Source organism: Octopus bimaculoides, chromosome 28 (assembly GCF_046866305.1).
Source record: "Octopus bimaculoides isolate indiv1 chromosome 28, ASM4686630v1, whole genome shotgun sequence".
NCBI classification, from domain to species: domain Eukaryota; kingdom Metazoa; phylum Mollusca; class Cephalopoda; order Octopoda; family Octopodidae; genus Octopus; species Octopus bimaculoides.
This window is the reverse complement of record NC_142955.1, coordinates 6,090,739-6,109,110: the sequence shown is the minus strand read 5'-3', so window position 1 is coordinate 6,109,110 and position 18,372 is coordinate 6,090,739. Positions and strand designations below refer to the sequence as shown.

Below are 18,372 nucleotides of genomic sequence, written 5' to 3'. Positions count from 1 at the left end.
TGTATAAAGTCTTACGGCCGTTTCGAAAAGATATATGTTGCTATGGGTGAGCTAACTCCAACCATAGCAATTCTCTATATTTCTCTCATTAGAGTTAATAGAATCACAAGGTTAAAATTTTAAAGGAAAGGTGTGTTACATAAAAATCAAATGTTTGATTGGATCATTATCTTTGGGTATATGATATTAAAACACAATGTATAATATAACGACGCTATATACAATATAAAGTTTTGGAAGAAAAGGTTAAATTAGAATCCTATAGTTTAATTATTTTTGGAAAATTTAAACGTTGAAAGATATTTGTGTCTACAGATAATTATAATGTTAGATATTCTATTGAGTAAACTATTTTTGTTGGCTCGGATATGTATATATATATAGTAGAAAATGTGTACAAATAGATATTCAACTGCTACTGTCATGTTTAAAGCTTCTCATAAATTTTCATAATTAAGTCTGCTTTTTGTAGAGTAGTTCAGTAACTTCTATACTGAATAGTATTACTGTGAACTACAAAACTAATGTCGGAGTAAAAAGGATAAACACATGTTAATACAATAGTTTGTACAGCCATTTCACCATTACAATTGCTTGGAGCCCTACAAAAGGTGCTCCAAATGTTTAACCACAGCAGATCATCAGAGAACACCTTATTCTATTAATACTGTAGTATTAATGCAATTTGCTGTATTTCCTTAATATGGTAAAGTGTTCCAGATGATACATTGCAGTTGAGCATTTGGAACATCTACTGCTAGGCTCCAAACAACCACATTGGTGAAACACGTGTACAAATTATTATATATACCTGTGTTTATCCTTATTTCTCATATATATATATATATATATATATATATATACATACATACATACATACATACATACACTCCTTTCAAGTGTTGGGCCTCACAGAAGGCAATGACCAAGACCTTTGGCATTATGTCGTGCTTAAGAAAAAGACCCACCAAGCTGACCAAAATTGCAGTTGTGGCAGATACCAGTGTCATGCAAGTTGGCACCTGTGCCACTCGCACAAAAACGCACTCCAGTGTCATGCAAATGGGATCCATGCCAATGGTACACAAACACATCCTAGTGTCACACAAATGGTACTCATGCTGGTGGCATGTAAAAGCACCCACTACACTCTCAGAGTGGTTGGCGTTAGGAAGGTCATCCAGCTGTAGAAAACCATGCCAAATCAGACTGCAGTCTGGTGCAGCCTTCCAATGTGCCAGTCCAGTCAAACAGTCCAACCCATGCCAGCATGAACAATGGACATTAAATGATGATCATGATATAGGTGCAGGCACGGCTGTGTGGTAAGAAGCTGGTTTCCCAATCATTTGGCTCCAGGTTCAGTCCCACTGTGTGCCACATTGGGCAAATGTCTTCTACTATAGCCTTGAGCTGACCAAAGCCTTGTGAGTGGATTTGGTATATATGTGTGTGTGTGTGTGTGTGTGTGTGTGTGTGTGTGTGAGTATATATATATATATATATATATATATATATATATATATCTATCTGTGTATGTCTCAGTGTGTTTGTCACCCAATACTGCTTGACAACCAGTGTTGGTGTGTTTACGTCTCTGTAACATTAGCAGATCAGCAAAGGAGATCAATGGAGTGGGTGCTAGCCTTAAAAAAGTCAGTCCTAGGGTCAATTTGTTCAACTAAAACCCTTCAAGATGGTGACTCAGCATGGCCGCGTCAAATGACTGAAACGATGAAAGATAAATTATATATATAAGTAATAATTTCAAATTTGGATTTACACCTTGTAGTGATTAATAAAGAGCTTCATGAATTCCTTTTTCTTTCTCCCATATTTTACGACAAAGGACTAGGAGTTGAGGCAATTTGCTGTATGTGAATCAAGTTAAGTAACATCATGGTCATCCATACATACAGGCATATGCTTTGCCGGTGCCACTGCCATGTAAAACACATCTGTGCTGGTGCTGCATAAACAAACCTGTGTCTGTGGCAAGTAAAAGGTACCTATTAAACTTTGTACAGTGACTGACATTAAGAAGGGCATCCAGCTGTAGAAACCATACCAAAATAGACAACTGGACAGATTCCCCAGCCAAACCATGGCAGCATGGAAAACAGACATTAAACAAATGCAGATGATGATACTTATATATATATATCATCATCATCATTGTTTAACGTCCGCTTTCCATGCTAGCATGGGTTGGACGATTTGACTGAGGACTGGTGAAACCAGATGGCAACACCAGGCTCCAATCTAATTTGGCAGAGTTTCTACAGCTGGATGCCCTTCCTAACGCCAACCACTCAGAGAGTGTAGTGGGTGCTTTTACGTGTCACCCGCACGAGAGCCAGTCAGGCGGTACTGGCAACGGCCACGCTCAAAATGGTGTCTTTTATGTGCCACCCGCACAAGAGCCAGTCCAGGGGCACTGGCAACGATCTCGCTCGAAAATCCTATGAAGGCCAGTCAGGCGGTACTGGCAACGGCCACGCTCAGAATGGTGCATCTCATGTGCCACCCGCACAAGAGCCAGTCCAGCATTTTCCATTATATATATATATATATATATATATGGGAGAATATACAAATAATAACAACAGACGAGGACAGGTGGTGTAAATAACAAAAGTATATATTAGTATGACATATATATATATATATATATATATATATATATATATATATAAATATATATATATATATATGTTTTAATGTTTCATTTACACATTGCATTAGTAATAACCTGGTATAGAACTCCATATACGTATGTGTTTGAAAGAGGTGTGAGTCAGGTACAGAGCGGTTATAAGAAGATTGATGACCAAAAAAAATCACCGATTATCATATGAACTTAGTTACTCAGGCGCTCAACTGCAAGTCCACTGCATCTCATATGGCAAACAGCTGTAAGCTAATGAAGTTATTAAGATAATTGTTTATTCCTATGTCATGTGATCTCTTTTCTTATATACATAAACACACACACACACACACAACCTCCCATTCCTCTACATTTACATACACATCTGATGTGCATTCTTACAAGCAGTGAATTGGAAGAATTGTCAGCACATTTGATAAAAAAAACTTCGTAGTATTCATTTTAGCCCCTTACTTTCTTAGTTTAAATCTTGTGGTGTTTGACTTTGGCCTTGATCCTTTCAAGGGTCAATACACAAAGTATGAGTCCATTATTGGACCAATTTTATCCTTTCTTTAGATATAACTGACAACCCAAATCCCATAGACTTAACCCATCACCCTTTCAGGGGTCAATACATCAAGTACTAGTCCATTACTTAGGTTAATTCTCATCTTTCTCTCTGGAGAAAAAATTGACAGCAGTTCAATCCAGAGAAAGTTGGACTCTGCCAAGTTTGAATCCTCAAAATGTCTTGACCATGAGCAGTTGAGAGCCCATACATCACAAGACCCAATACACACCTCTCTTCCTTCTCTCCCTAAATACACACCTGACATCCATACATATGTTTGTATGTATATAAATATGTATATAAGGGAATACATAAAGGTTACGAAACTTTTGCTGAGGATTGCCTTGAATATGAGAGGCTTTGGAAAACATTGATGAAGACAAAAAGTGCTGGAGGTGTAAAATATGTGGTTGCGTACTCCTAAGGCTGGGTATATCAACCATTTGGAATCTCACAAATGATTAACATGGTTCCAGGTTCAGTCCCACTGCGTGGTACCTTGGGCAAGTGTCTTCTACTATAGCCTCAGGCCAACCAAGGCCCTGTGAGTGGATTTGGTAAACAGAAACTGAAAGGAACCCATCTGTACATCTGCAACATACAATGTCCCCTCACAGTCTGCCTTTAGTCCTACCACATCACTTGTGAACCCTACACTGTACACCATATGGTATTCTTATCTACTCCTTTTCTGCATATCGAACATATATATATATATATATATATATATATATATATAAATATATATATATATATATATGCATATAATTACGTGTGTGTCTTTGTGTCAGTGTCTGTCCTGTCCCCCTCCCCCTTCTTCTTGAAAAGCAATGTTGGTATGTTTACATTTCCATAATTTAGTGGTTCAGCAAAACAGACTGATAGAATAAGTACTAGGCTTACAAAGAATAAGTCCTGGGGTCAATTTCTTTGACTAAAAATCCCTTTAAGGCAGTACTCCAGCATAGCTGCAGTCAATGACTGAAACAAGTAAAAGAATAAAAGCATATACAGTGTCCTCACTCCCAGACCAGCTGGTTTAACCCTTTTGCATTCAGATTACTGTCAAATGTTCTGCTTATTTATTCACACTGTTTTGAATTAATCATGCATCGTCTTGTAGCTTCAAAGGTGCACCTGGCTCTAGTCATCTGTTGTGGGATGGTTTCTACAGCTGGGTGCCCTTCCTAATACCAACCACTCTACAGAGTGTACTGGGTGTCTTTTACGTGTCACCAGCACTGGTGACACGTAAATCATAATTTCACTCAGCTTGACAGGTCTTCTCAAGCACAACAAATCGCCAGAAGTCTCAGTCACTTGTCATGGCCTCCGTGAGACTCAACAGCCGAAGATCATATTTCACCACCTCATTCCACAGATTCCCTCCACAATTAGAGATTAGCAACCCTTTAGAATATTTAAAACAACAGAAGTGCATCTGCAGCATACAATGTCCCCTCACAGTCTGCCTTTAGTCCTACCACATCACTTGTGAACCCTACACTGTACACCATATGGTATTCTTATCTACTCCTTTTCTGCATATCAAACATGGCCAACTAAAACTTGTCTTTCTTAGGTTTATTTTCATGAATCTCATTGGTAGGCTTTATTTCCACATTTGGAATTTCTTTACAGGTTCAGCGGTGAGAATTAGGTCATCAGCATACAGTAGTTCCCACAACATCTAAGTTTTAAACTTCCCTGTCATGGCTAGAAGTGTGGACATCTACATCATCTTTCCATGCTGGCATGGGTTAGATGGTTTCACTGGAGCTGGTAAGCTGCACCAGGCTCCAGTCATCTGTTTTGGCTATGTTTCTACAACTGGATACCCTTCCTAACATCAACCACTCTACAGAGTGTACTGGGAGTCTTTTATGTGTCACTGGCACAGGTGCCTTTTAAGTGTCACCTGCACATTAAATTCCTCACTGAACTCTAATACTTTGCTAATACTGCCCTTGCTGACAGTATTTCTGTATATGGCTTGCATAGCTGTCATACCAAACCATACCAAGTTTTCATAGCAAATACCAGACTACAAAATGTGTTACCTGTCCAAGGCCTTCTCCAGATTGGCAAATGCTTGATATAGTGGTTCACTCATGGCAAATAACTTTGGTTAATGCCTCTCTAGGAAGATGGTATTAGTAGTGTCCTGCCCTGGCTCATACCTCCAACTGCACTGTATCTAATTCCATTCCTAATCAGTTGTGCTCTAAAGTTTTACTATTACTTTTATAATATGGTCCATCAATTAGATGCCTCTGCAGTGGCTTCTTCCTAGAGGATCTCCTTTGCCCTTCTACCATTTGATAATGATGACGTCACAACACTCCCAGTTATTTAGTACGACATCACATTACCAATTAATTAAACAAGTGATTAACACATTTCCTACTTCAAATACTGTCAGTAACTGAGCAACTGCCTGTGATGTTCCAGTTGCTTTCCCCATCTTCATATCCTTAATCTAACTTCTACGTTTTACAGTTCCCAAAATCACTAACTGATCCTCCTGTTGAGTCAGTTTGGAATTGCTCCCCTTCCTTCCCATGTGTTCTTCTCATTGTAACATTTCCAAACCACTTCTTCACATCAGTGGAGGCTACTGTGCCGTTATCATTCTGTATACATTCTCCCCTCAAAGATGTTTTGATCCATGCAGAGACACTGTCATTTAGACTCTTTCATTGCTGAACATTGATAAACATCTGCTAATTTCTTTTGCCAAGAATATCTGGCATCTAGCTACCTGATGTCTTTTCTACTATCCACACAAAACCTGTCTCCTAGCTTTTATCTACTGTGTGTATAACTCAACCACCATGTTCACCATCCAACTAGCTGGTACCATCACAGACCATATTCGCAGTTATGCTTTATAATGAGCTAGATGTATATATCATCGTTGTATTAACTAAACTACACCGCTAGCCACAATACGTTTCCTCAAATTATTGGAACTTTCTAATGATGCCATTCTGCTGGCTAGACAGGCAGGCCAATATATATATAATAATAAAAAGTAACAACAACAGAATGCGACCTCGATATTAGATAAATAAGGATTATTTATATATGTTATAAATTAGAACAGTAAAAGGTTATCGTTATAGTACTCGGAGTTTCGAATGTTGGAGCAAAGAGCTACGATACTTTCTTGTCGGAGATTAATGGCAACAGACACTATGAAAAAGCAGTTGAATAAAAGAAGGGAAGTTACTCTAATAGATAGAAAAAGAAAAAAGATAAAAAATACACCCGACCATATTCTCAAAAGACAGATATAAACCTCCTGCGTTCACGTCTACAGATGTACACATTTAGTCAAACATGTATACATACATACACATACACACAAACATATGTACATACTCATACATACACACATATCCACACACATGTATATATGTGTGCGTGTGTGTACGCAACCTTGTCCTCATATACACATAGGTGCTTACAGGCATACACATAACACAATACATACGTATTTAGACGTTTAAATGTATAAATATATACAGACATACATTCACACTCCTGCATATATACAAACATAAGCATATCTGTATAAATGAAGAGGGCGTGCGCATGAAAGTTGCATATATGCACTGGACAGTCTTGCACACATACACAGATATACATACACACACACACATACATAATATATATATATATACATACATATACACACATGTACACACTCACACAATTAAAAATGAAAAAAATGTAAAATTATATATAAAAAATAAAAAATTAATGGAAGTTAAAACATATGGGAAAGCTTGTGCAGGAACATAGTAGAAATGTGGATTCTAGCCATGATCTTGGGGTGTGGGGCAAAACCGTAACAGGTATTTTGTAAGATGTGGACATGATCCAAAAAGTTCAGTTCTTGAATTTAAACATGTAGCCGGCTCCAAGGAACATTTTCAGATGAGTCATCTTTCCATATTACAAAGACTGCACTTGCCACTAATGCTGGTATAAGATTTACACTTGGCTAAGATCTTCCAGTAAATCTTGTAGTTGACACCTTGTTCTTTTAAGAACCATATATAACTGGATAATTTGGTAGTTTTTCGTTTATTCCGGTGTCTGAAGCTTAAGGTGTGATTGAATCTGAAGTATAGTGATACTAATAACATGGTGTTTCAGCTCATATATAAATATGCCTCAGAGAAATGAATAACTCAAATACATAATATATAACATTTATATACACACACACATATATAATATATAACATTTATATATACATACACACACACACACATATATATATATATATTTATATGTATATAATATACAAGCACAGGAATGGCTGGTGGTAAGAAGTCCTACTGCCTAGCACTTTGGGCAAGTGTCTTCTACTATTGCCTCAGGCCAACCAAGGCTTTGAGTGGATTTGGTAGACAGAAACTGAAAGAAGCCCATCATATGTGTGTGTGTGTGTGTGTGTGTGGTGTGTAGGGGTCTTTGTCCCCCATCACCAATAGACAACTGGTGTTTATGTCCCCGTAACTCAGCAATTCGGCAAAGAGACTGATAGAATAAGTACTAGGATAGAATTGTTTGATTAAAATCCTTCAAGGAGTGCTGAAACAAGGAAACGAATAAAGAATATATAAATATATATATATATATATATATACACATATATACATATATTTGGCCTTCATGCCGGTGGCACGTAAAAGCACCCACTACACTCTTGGAGTAGTTGGCGTTAGGAAGGACATCCAGATGTAGAAATTCTGCCAAATCAGATTGGAGCCTGGTGTAGCCATCTGGTTCACCAGTCCTCGGTTAAATCGCCCAACCCATGCTAGCATGGAAAGCGGACGTTAAACGATGATGATGATTTGAGAAAATGAGATGACAAAGGAATAAACAATTACCTTATGAGCATCATTAGCTTATTGCTTTTTCGTGTCCTCAAATATTTGATGCTCTGTTTAAGCTATAAAGTGTTAATCAGGCATTCAACTGTGAGCTCACAGCATCTTATAGCCGAAACAGCTGTATGCTAATGAAGTTCAAAAGATAATCGTTTCTTCCTTTGTCCTCTCATTTTCTCATGACCGCTCAGCACTCGACTAACGCTTCGTTCTGAGGCATAAGTATACCGAGTCTTTCACCAAGTTATTAATATATAATCATCATCATTTAACGTCCATTTTCCACACACACACAGGTATAACTATATGATAATGTTTATTTCCCGTTCATAATTCGGGTTCTATTTCACTGTACAGCACCTTGAGCAAGTGCCTTCCATTTCAGCCCCAGGCCGACTAACGAATTGTAAGTAGATCTGGTATATAGAAACTGAAAGAAGCCCATCGATGCCAAATATAGCCATATATATATATATTCTTTATTCGTTTCCTTGTTTCAGCACTCCTTGAAGGATTTTAATCAAACAATTCTACCCTAGTACTTATTCTATCAGTCTCTTTCGATGCATGTGTGCGTATGCGGATACATTTGCACTTCTCAATAAGAATCATGAGCTACAAGCGATGATGGTGTCATTTCACCGGTGAACAAACCAACCACCCGATGGCTTTAAGCCTTCGAAGACGTCGTGGGAAATACAGATCTTATATTTAAAAAGTAGGTGTGGGTTAGCGACAGAAAGAGCATCCAGTAGTAAAAACAATGTCGCAGTAATATATTCACCTTACACATGCTAGCATGGAAAGTCGGACATAAAACACAAACCGTTACACACACACACAACGCAAATCGCTAAATAATACATACGTTACATATTTCTCTTAGTACAAAAGCATATATATATATATATATATATACACACACAGAAGCACATACCCGCATACTAAAATCACATGCCACTTACATTTAAATTCCCAATGCTTATATATATACATGTGCGTGTATATACATATATACTATACACACAGAACCAAATTGGCGTTGTACATACATAAATATACGACGTATTTCTCTCTCCACACGCACAAAACATTTAACAGTCAGTTTGTTGCAAACATACATTCATTCATACGCAAAAGCTTTCTCACTTCATATAGATACAGACAGATAAATAAATAGATAGATAGATAGATGGATGTGCAAATACCATCTACTCGACAAATTTGCGTAACATGTTTTCTAGACATATAGCGCCAACGAGGGCGCCACTCCGCGGCATTAGACCTAGAAATAAGAAGCAATCAAAGAACCCCAACCACCACCACCACCACCACCACGACTTGTAATTAGAGTGGGGTTTGTAATCCCAGATATACAGGCCAGATGGTCATCGTTGAAATACCTTCGAATGACGGGTCTGATCTGGGGATAAGCAACAACTATACACATCGTATACATAGGTATATATATAACAATTTAAACATACATGTAACAATACATATAGCTAAAATTAAGTTTAAACATTTCAGAAAATCAAAAGTAATTAAAAAAATACAACATTGAATTATATATATATCAATACCTTTGGATAAAGAATACCTTATCTGTCTTCTGTGTTACCACAAAATTGATTCCTTAAATATATATATATATATATATATATATATTATATATATTATACACCTTTAGTTAAGAGTGTATAAATATAAATATATATACATATATATGTGTGTGTGTGAGAGAGAGAGAGAGAGTGTGTTATACAAGTCAATGCCGTTTGTTTAATATTTTAGTTAAGATTGAAAAATCAATAAGTTTGTAATTAAGGTTCCTCTTGAGTTTCTTTAGGAGAGGCTTCTATATATATATATATATATATATGAATTGGCAGTGTGTGTATGTTAGGAGTCCTCTCCACCTTGGTCCAATGTCCGTCCTGCTCTCTGCCTCTTTCTACCTTCTCTCTGTCTCTTCCTCTGCGTGTATCTCTCTCTCTCTCTCTTTTTGTCCCCCTCTCTCTACATCTGTGCTGTGTATATGTCTGTCAAGACTTCAGTGTGCCATAAGACTGAATGAAAGATGCTCCCCCTCTACTCCTCCTATGTCTCTCTCTCTCTCTCACTCCGCCTTCCTATATATATGTCTCTGACTTCCCTTCTCTCTCTCACTGTCCTATAAAACAAGGCAGTTCCAGCTCCGTTTCTGTCTGTCTCTCTGTTTTTTTCGGTTTGATTTCTCTATCTTTCTTTCTACCCCCCTCTGTTTCTGTGTATATATATATATATATATATATATATATATATACGTAAGTATTCGTCAAGTCTTCAGTGTGCCATAAGCCTTAATGATGTTCCCCCTCTCTTGCTCCTATGTCTATCTCTCTCTCCCTCTTACTCACTGTCCTATATATAAAACAAGTCTGCTCCAGCTCTGCTTCTCTATCCCCCTCTCTATTTATACATATACTTTATCTATTCGGTCCCTCTCTCTCTATATATATATATGGTTTATCTGTTTGATCCCCTTCTATTTTATCAGTTTGGTTCCTCTTCCTTCCTCTCACCTTCTCTCTTTATGCTTTACTTCACTGTGCCATTAAGGCTGCTGCTACTTCCGCTTGCTTGACTTCGTTAAACTCTCGTCTATTCTCGTTTCTTCATTTGTCTTCTCGTCTTCTTCCCGTTGTTTCCTTTTTCCTTCCTTCCTCCTCCTCCTCCTCCTCTCATATTTGAAATGAGCAAAAAAAAAAACTGTTATTTATTTATTTATTTGAGGGGCTCGCTGGTGGAATCGTTAGCACGCTGGACAAAACGATTAGCAGCATTGCTTCTGGCTTAACGTTCTTAGTTCAAATCACCCCCGAAATCGACTCTGCTTTTCATTCTTTCACGGTCAATAAAATAATGTAATGATTTGGAGTTGCTCCACACACAAATCTCTGTAATAGAAGCGAATATTATTTATTTATTGTAAGAGCGGTATTTGTTCTCGTTCTTTACGTTCCGAGTTCAAATCCCATCGAGGTCAACTTTGCCATATATCGTTTCAGAGCCGATAAATTAAAGTACCTATTAAGTATTGAGGTCGGTATAATTAACTGAAGCTCTTCCCACCGAATAGCTCGTCGTGTTTAGCTACGGCTCTTTATATTGCGAGTTCAAATCCCTCTGAAGTCAATTTTGTTTGTCACCCATTTAGGATCGATAAAATAAAGCATGGTTGATTTAATCGAATAATCCTCAAAACTTTTGACTTTGTACGTATATTAAGAAAACTGGGCAAGACTTCCTTTTGTACCCCCCCCCCCAAAAAAAAAACCCCCTTTTTTTTATTTAATTGTTTTATTTTTTTACACAAACTCCCGTTTTCGGCTATGGAGAATACGAATCTGCAACAAAACTGGCAAAAATCGGCATTTTTAAATTCCCCTCCCTGCGTGTGTATGTGTGTGAGAGAGTGTGTGTGTGCATGCATATATAGACACACACACACACACACACACACAGATATATATAGGAAAAGTATTTGGCCAAAAGTAAGTCATTGTACTTAGCCTTCATTTACCTGGAGAAAGCTTTCGACAAAGTTCCCTGCTCCGTTATCTGGTGGTCTCTAAGGAAGTTAGTAGTAGAGGAGTGGCTTGTTAGAGGAAACTAGGGATAGATGAATGGTTAGTGAGAACTGTGCGAGCCATGTACAGTGAAGCTGTCAGTAAGGTGAGAGTTGACCATGAATACAGTGATGAATTTAGTATATAAGTGGGGGTTCACCAAGGCTCAGTTCTCTGCCCACTCTTATTCATTATAGTCCTCCAGGCCATAATGGAAGAATTCAAAATAGAATACTCATGAGAACTGCTATTTACTGATGACCTTGTTCTTATTGCAGAATCTTTAGCAGAATTGGAGAAGAAATTCCAGATATGGAAATAAAACCTGGAATCAAAGGGCCTTAAAGTCAACCTAGCAAAGACAAAGTTACTAGTAAGAGAGAAGATAAAACTCTTTCTGTTAGGTGAATGGTCCTACTCAATATATGGGAAAGGAGTTGAAAGAAATTCCATTCGCTGCACTCAATGTAAACTATGGACACATAAGTGGTGCAGTGGCATTACATGTAGATTAACAGATAAAGTTGTCTTTGTATATGGCAGATGTGTTGGAACAATAATCACTAAGAGCACATGGAACTTATATTCTCTCAAATGTCCAGGAGGCTCTCTTGATAGTTTCTGTTACCTAGGTGACCAAATTAGCAATGGTGGAGGATGCTCTGAAAGTATTGTTTCTAGAATAAGAATAGAGTGAAGGAAGCTCAGAGAGCTATTACCTCTGTTGGCAACAAAAGGACTCTCTCTCAGAGTGAAAGGTATGATGCTTGTGTGTGAATGGCTATACTTCATGATAGTGAGACATGAGCTCTGAATGCAGAAGACATGCGTAGACTGGAGAGAAATGAAGGTAGTTTGCTCTCTTGGATGTGCAACATCAGTATACATGTACGACTAAGTGCAAATGTATTGAGAGAAAAGGTGGGCATAACAGAAATCAAATGTAGCATGCAAGAGAGAAGACTATGTTGTTTTGGACATGAATAAATGAATGAGGATAGCTGCATAAAAAAGTGGATGGTATCCATGGAAGAGGGTGACACAGGAAGACATGGGATGAAGTGGTCAGGACTGATCTCAGGATGTTGGGCCTCACTGAGAAAATGACAACGGACCAAAATGCCTGTGATCTGAGGTTCTTGAGAAGACCTACCCACATCAGCAAAACTGAGTTCTAGAAGCATTGTGTGATTCACATAACAAGAAAACTTTTCACACACCCTACCCCAACAAACCAAACTATTGGGTCATCCCATAAATAATGCTGTTTTTTTATACTTCTTTTATTTTTCAAAATTAATATAAACAAAGTTCTTTTTTGATCTAAAATATACTCTCCTTCATTTTCTACAATGCTCTTCCATCTATCTGGTAGACTTGTAAGGCTCCTCTTCCAAAATTCACTTGTCTGTGATGAAAAATACTCCTCCAGTATTGTTCTGACCTTGTCTACAAAATTCATATTTTTTCCATCCAAATGATTTTGAAGACTGTAGGATAAATTATAATCAGATGGAGCAATGTCTAGTGAATATGGGGGGGTGGGACATTGTTTCCCATTCAAACTGTTCCAGCCTTTGGAATGTCATCCTTGCTGTATGTGGCTGAGCATTATCCTGATGGAAGAATACCTTTTGTCTTGAAACCAAAGATGGTCATTTTCCTTTTGGCGCTGACTTAAGCCACTCAAGCTGCTTGCAGGAGTTCTCCTTTGTTATAATTTGGTTTGGGTTTAAGTGGACTAAACCTTTCACATCCCATCAAACAGATAACAACACTTTGTGTGGGTGAAGACTTTCTTTAACCTGGGATGCTGGTGGTTCTCCATTTCCTACCCACTGTCTTTGGCACTTGACAGTTTTATAAAGAACCAATTTCTCATCACTAGTCACTATTTCATCTAAAAAAAGTTCATTTGTGAGACGTGACAGCAAAGAAGAGCACACATTCACTCTCTGTGCTTGATTAGACTTTGAAAGTTTATGAGAAACCCATTGACCCAATTTGCTGACTTTTCCAATGGCATGCAAGTGTTGATGAATGGTTGAATGACCAAATTCAAGCTTCTCTGCTAATTCTTCAACAGTTATGATGGGATTTTGTTCCACCAGGGTTTGCAGGACATTCTTGTCGAGCTCTACAGATCTTCCAGGACAAGGCTTCTCTTCTAGGCTGTAGTTTCCAGCTTGGAATTTCTGGAACTACTGTTGACATTGGCTTATGCTTATTGTCTGATCCCCATTTACTGCATTGATATTCCTTACACTTTCCATTATGTTGTTGCATTTATTAAACTCATGAAGCAAAATATGCTAATATACTCCTTTGTCACTTCTATTATAGCTTTGAAAAAATAACTGTTAAAATCGAAGTGCACTCTTCAAAACTTGCACTAAGAATAAGAACAAGGTAAAATTACTACCTGGTTTTATGGCAATTTGATGCAGGTATTTCAACCTGTTCCCCTCTGACTTGTAGTTCATGCAATTGAAAACACCACATTATTTATGGGATAACCCAATACATCTTTACATCTCTTCTCTTCCTTACATTTCCTCCTTCATATACTCTCACTCCCCAATCCTGTCCTCATGGCCATGTTTCTCTGTATTGTTGCTATCTGGTAGCCCCACTCCCAACTCTATATACCCAGCTCTTCACCACTCACTGAATTCCTCTCCTCACTCTGTGATTTCGCTTCTTTAACAATATCCTGTCACTTATATTATGACTTTCGAACCTCAAGGGTATGCCCTGGCACTTGCCACCATCTACATCTCTCTCTTCCTTTACTCAACCATTCCATTTATATTCTGATCCCCGTCCCTTGTGAGTATGCTTGACACTTTGCCACCATGCTGTCTCCCACTCTCTCTCTCTTTCTCTTCCCTCCAGTTGGGTAACCATGCATCTCCTTTATGGCAGCATACCTGTTTCTGTCCTCATTCCTGATCTCTCTGCCTCTCTGTCTGTCTGTCTGTCTGTCTCTCTCTCTCTGTCACTCTTTCTCTCCGGCTGGGTACCTCCTCTACAGCAAAATACCTGTTTCTGACCCTCTGTCTCACTATAACCTTTCATCATTTGACACAAGATCATCTCCTTCTATGCCTCCTCCCCTCTCAAAGGATCTTTGTCTTGCAAGTTACTTGGTGACCCTGCTAGTGCTGATGCCATGTAAAAAAACATCCAGTCTATACTGTAAAATGGTTGGTGTTTGGAAGGGCATCCAGCTGTAAAAACCTTGCCAAAACTGACCTCGCCTGTGCTTGTGCCACATAAAAAGCACTCAGTCCACTCTGCAGAGTGGTTGGTGTTAGGAAGGACATCAAGCCATGGAAAACCCTGCCAAAACAGACACATAGATTTGGTGCAGGCTCCTGCCTGGCCAGCTCCTGTCAAACCGTCCAACCCATACCAGCATGGAAAATGGACATTAAAGGATAATGATGATGATATACATATATATATATAAATATATATCTATACATATATGTATATGTATATAGTTTGGTTATATTCTTCTTCTTGTATCTGTGACTCCAACTTGTTGAAACATATATGTGTGTGTACATATATATATTATTCTTTTACTTGTTTCAGTTATTTGACTGCAGCCATGCCTTTAGTTGAACAAATTGACCCCAGAACTTTTTCTTTGTAAGCCTAGTACTTATTCTATCAGTTTCTTTTGCTGAACCGCTTTGTCAAGTGATCATGCGAGGACACACAAATACATACACACACACATATATACGATGGAATTCTTACAGTTTCTGTCTACCAAATCCACTTACAAGGCTTTGGTCAGCCGGAGGCTATAGTAGAAGGTGCCATGCAATGGGACTGAACCCAGAACCATATGGTTGGGAATTAAGCTTCTTACCACACAGCCAGAACTATACATATATATATAGATACACACGTACATGCACACACACACACATATATCCATATGTATATACACACACATGCATATATATATATATATATATATATATATATATATATATATATATATATATATGTATATATATATATATATAGGCTCAAATATGGCTGTGTGGTACATAGGAGGGCTATTCATTAAATATTTCCCCTGACCCACTTCCCAAGGACTGGGATAAACAAAATTTGGTATAATTCCCTGTCCTTCTCTATATAGCCCCCACCAATAGTGAGACATTTCTCCCATCACTTTTTGCAGCTGTGAAGACTTCATCTGTAGAAGTTAGTCGGTTGCATCTAGAGCCAAGATGTTACCTTGGAGATAAGTTCATCATCATCCAAAAAGTACTTCCCCATCAAATAAGACTTCATGGATGGAAAGAGGTGGAAGTCAGATGGTGCAAGATAGGAAGAATAAGGGAGATGAGGAAGGATTTCATAGCCACAGGAGTGTGCTTTTACCTGGACAGCATGTTCATTGTGAACTGGGACATTGTCTTGGAGAAGGCAGACTCCTTTGGTCAGCATGTCACACCTCTATGCTTTGATGGCGTCCCACAATTTCTGCAGCAGAGAAGCCAGAAAATCCATCATCACTGCTCCATGCTGATCTCAAAAGACCATGAGCATCACCTTGCCTGCTGAGGGTTGGACATGAGCCTTCTTTGAAGGTAGTGAGTTATCATGCTTCCATTGCTTTGACTTGACTTCAGTCTCAGGATCATAGTGATGGACCCATGCTTCATCCTGTGTGATAAGTCTGCCGAAAAAGTCCACCTCATTTTCTTGGCACGTTGCCAAAAGAGCCTGGGGGAAATTGACTTGTTCCTGCTTCTGAAAAGGTGTGAGCATCTGGGAATCCATTGTGCAGACAACTTCCGCATATGCAAATGATCATTTTTGTCAATGGATCCTACACTTATCTTCACTTCTTGGGATAGTTGCTGAACAGTTATGTGGTGATCCTCCAAAATGGTAAGCTTCCACTTTATGGATGGTGCTGTCATCAATGGCAGAATGTGGTCATCCAGGAGCAGCTTCCACCAATGTCCAACCATATTTGAACTGGTGATGTTAGTGCTTGACTACATTATATGATGATGCATCATCACTATAAACTTCTTTCATCTTATTGAAAATCTCTTTTGGTGCCCGACCTAAGAAGTAAAAGAACCTGATCACTGATCTGCATTCAACTGCTTCCATTATAACATCTTAATTCACTTGATAGACAAACGAATACTAGTGGAAAGCTGCAATTTACAATGTGACGTGTAGAGACATGCATGATTATATGTGTACAAGTTCTGTTTCCTGCAATAACTGGAAGTGGGTCAGAGGAAATCTTTAATGAACGCACCTCATGTGTGTGTGAGTGTGTGTGTGTGTGTATATATATATATATATATATATGTAGGTGCAGGCATGGCTGTGTGGTAAGAAGCTTGCTTCCCATCCACATAGTTCTGGGTTCAGTCCCATAGCATAGCACCTTGGGCAAGTGTCTTCTACTATAGCCTTGGGTTGACCAAAGCATTGTGAGTGGATTTGGGAGACGGAAACTGAAAGAAGCCTGTAGTATATGTGTGTGTGTGTGTGTTTGTTCCCCCACCATTGCTTGGCAACCGATGTTGGTGAGCTTATGTCCCCGTAGCTTAGCAGTTTGGCAAAAGAGATAGGTAGAATAAGTACTAGGTTTACAAAGAATAAGTCCTGGGGTCAGTTTCTTCGACTAAAGGTGGTGCTCCAGCATGGCTGCAGTCAAATAACTAAAACAAGGAAAAGAATAAAAGAATGTATGGATCTTTTTTAAAACGGGGGCCACATTTTTCATTAATGTTTTACGTAGTGTTTTTGGTACCGAAAGACTTTCAAACTTCGTATACTTATCTATTTTGTGTTATAGAACAGAAAAATATTTTTGTATTCGAATTTATTTCATGTAAAAAATTGTCTTATTTCGATAATTTCAACCAATCACTGACGTCCACTCAGCCGATATACATTAAGTGCCGACTACATAAACAAACGATTCTTCGTTTTATTTGCTTTTTTCATTTTAAATTTGCTTTAACCCTAACCCTAAGCCTAACCCTAACCCTAACCCTAACCCTAAGGTTAGGGTTAGGGTTAGGGCTAATTGTTTCAGAATCGTTTGTTTATGTAGTCGGCACTTAATGTATATCGGCTGAATGGACGTCAGTGATTGGTTGAAATTACAGAAATACGACAACTTTAACATGGAATAATTTATGGATTTCTTTTTTTTTTTAAGAAGACTAAGAGAAAAAGATGTTTTATATGACACATTCTACCAGTGTTCCAAGTTTCAAAGTGTTTCGTTAATGAAAAATGTGGCCCCCGTTTTAAAAAAGATCTGAATGTATCCATATATATATCTTTCTGTCTATCTAAATATTTATATACTAGCTGACGTACCCAGTAATTCCCAGGAAAGTGGGGCTTATCCCTTGGTTCCGTTCTCATAATTGTTTCGCTAATCCAATAACAACAATACAAAGTATGTAGCCCTTAAAACGTTTTTTGTGCATTTATTGAGAATACTGAACTGTCTTACACAGGACCTTGTTTGTAGGAATTCCCAATAAGTTATGAATACCCAAATTGTGAAGACAGTTATGTAATAACATGAAATTAATTACCCGATAGTAACAATTGAAATAA

At 38.1% G+C, this 18,372-nt stretch overlaps 1 protein-coding gene across 1 annotated transcript in view; it reads right to left on the bottom strand.

Annotated features, from left to right (window-relative positions):
• LOC106872326 (serine/threonine-protein phosphatase 4 catalytic subunit) overlaps positions 1-10,095 on the bottom strand; it is a 42,421-nt gene extending 32,326 nt beyond the window's left edge. Inside the window, exon 1 of the mRNA XM_014919273.3 lies at positions 9,715-10,095. The gene's annotated coding sequence lies outside the window, so the exon portion shown is untranslated. The remainder of the gene's footprint in view (positions 1-9,714) is intronic.
• Between the last annotated feature and the right edge of the window lie 8,277 nt (positions 10,096-18,372).